Below are 2,476 nucleotides of genomic sequence, written 5' to 3' on the forward strand. Positions count from 1 at the left end.
CCCGTCTCAGCTCTGCGAGCAGCTGCTGCCAGCGTCGGATGGGATCCCCAACCCCAGGGTCGGCGCCTGGCTATTTTCAAAGGCGCCTTTTCCTCCCCTCCAAACTCCAGACCCACTTCGGTGTCCTCCACTCGGCCCTCGGCCCCTCCTTTTCGCCAATAAATCACACTCCAAGGGACAAGTTGCCACGCTCTGTCAAGTCCAGCTACAGGCAATCCTCACCCTCGCCTTCCCTGCACGAATCTAATGCCGACGCCGCGATGAAGCCTCGGGACTGGGGGCTTTATAATTAAAAAATGTCAGGCTCACTTCATCTTTAAAAAAGGGAAATGCCAGAAAGCAGAGGGGAAGTGCCTGCGGTTTGCCACCTGCTTAACCTGATGTGTGTTCGGCGAATGAAGAGTTATGGAGTTACATTAAGCACGGGCTGGGGGAGGCACGAGTCCCAGCCAGACAAGAAAGACCACAGCGGCTCCCCGGGCATCAGAATGTGCAAAGCTGGGAGCCCAGGGTGAGCGGAAGGAGCCCGCGCAAACCTGTGGACTTGATTGTAACTGCTAGAGGCTCATGGGATGGAGCAGGGCTGCCCCACAGGTCTCCAAGGCCGGCCTCTTTGCGGAAGCCGATGGCGCCCTCTTTCTCTTGTGGAGCAGAGGACGGGCTCGAACCACTGGCTTTCTAATGAGCAGCCAATGCCTCAGCCCTGTACCACTAGGGCCCCTGGTAGGAAGAGCAGGGCGGGGCTTTTGCGAATGTCTGCCAGTGGGGTCCCGGCCCTGCCTCCCCAGTGGTTCTCAGAACACGGGGAGTTCTTGCTGTTTACCTACCAGAAGGCACTTAAAAACAACAACAGCAACCAGTAAACCGCATGAATCTGTTTACAATATAGACGTACGTCCCTTGGTGGATGTACATCCAGAGCCTGCCGAGGGAGAGGAGCAGGGACAGGGCTGTCTCCAGGCAGTGGGATCAGGCACGTCGGTTTTCCTTGCTGCTTCCCTCTGTCTCATTTTATCATCCAATCAGCACGTGCTGCTTTTTCAGAAAGAGAGGCCAGGAAGGAAGGACGAGACAGACCGATGTGCAGCTAGACCAGCGTGCTGGTCTACCGAGGGTCTGGAAAGTACCAGACAGCGTGGGATGTCAACAAAGGCCATGTGAACCCTTGATGGCCCCAAGGAGCTCAGCTTTGCCCGGCGGCCTCTCAATTACTCTCCAGGCAAGAAGCGTTTGGGCTTCTTGGGTTTTATCGCCCAGGCTGAGCGCCTGGTGAGCGCTTGCTGTGTACTTGAAAGCCCCCAGCGTCTCTCTCCCGGAAAATGCTCAGTCCCTAATGAGGAAGGCAGAGCTTACTACAGGCTGTGCCCAGACTATGAACAAGTTCTAGTCCTAGGCCTGGCTGTCTTTCAGTCACATTTGCACCTTAAATATGAAGAGTCATGTGCCCTGGCAGCATACTGGTTACATGCAGTTCAAAACTACCAGCCGCTCCTTGGGAGAAAGAAGCAGCTTTCCACTCCTGTAAAGAGTGACAGTCTAGGACACTCACAGGCAATTCTCCCTGGTCCTATAGGGCCCTATGAGTTCTCCCTGGTCCTATGGGGTCCTATGAGTTCTCCCCGGTCCTATAGGGCCCTATGAGTTCTCCCTGGTCCTATAGGGCCCTATGATTTCTCCCTGGTCCTATAGGGCCCTATGAGTTCTCCCTGGTCCTATAGGGTCCTATGAGTTCTCCCCTGCCCTATAGGGTCCTATGAGTTCTCCCCAGTCCTATGGGGTCCGATGAGTTCTCCCCAGTCCTATGGGGTCTTATGAGTTCTCCCCAGTCCTACAGGGTCCTATGCATTCTCCCCAGTCTTTTAGGGTCCTATGTGTTCTCCCCAGTCCTATAGGGTACTATGAGTTCTCCCTAGTCCTATAGGGTCCTATGAGTTCTGCTCATCCCTATAGGGTCCTATGCATTCTCCCCAGCCCTATAGGATCCTATGAGTCCTGTGACTTGATGGCAGTGTTTTTGGGTTTGTACTTAAGTGAGTTAGCCATATGTTTGCCCTAGTATACAGGGTGCAGTTAAGTATAGTATATAGCAAAGAAACGCTTTCAGAACACTGGGAGTTCTTGCTGCTTGTCTACCAGAAGCACTTAAAAAAACAACATAGATTTACAAAATAATACAGTGATAATAATATGCTTATATGCATGGCATATTAACACCCATCTGTTATTACAAACCTTTGTATGTACCTTGTGTTTTTAATAAACAGGCTTTTAGGACATTGGTTCCTAATGACTGGTTGTGCCTTAGTTGGATATTTGTAACCTGGAAACTGCCCGTGTTTTATTTCTCCAAAAGAAATAAAACGGGCATCTGGTGAGAGGATGGGCAGGAGCATTCACATCCGCACACATGTGCTGAAGCAAGCACCCCAGCACTTCTGGGGGCTGCTAACCACTGGCGTGCTTTGCTCACAGGTAA

The 2,476-nt window shown here is 52.1% G+C and overlaps 1 protein-coding gene across 1 annotated transcript in view; it reads right to left on the minus strand.

Moving 5' to 3' along the window:
• KSR2 (kinase suppressor of ras 2) overlaps positions 1–2,476 on the minus strand; it is a 402,980-nt gene that overhangs the window by 36,153 nt on the left and 364,351 nt on the right. The window lies entirely within an intron of this gene.

Source organism: Echinops telfairi, unplaced genomic scaffold (genome assembly GCF_000313985.2).
Source record: "Echinops telfairi isolate 266 unplaced genomic scaffold, ASM31398v2 ScPeMD7_7412;HRSCAF=8450, whole genome shotgun sequence".
Classification (NCBI taxonomy): Eukaryota; Metazoa; Chordata; class Mammalia; order Afrosoricida; family Tenrecidae; genus Echinops; species Echinops telfairi.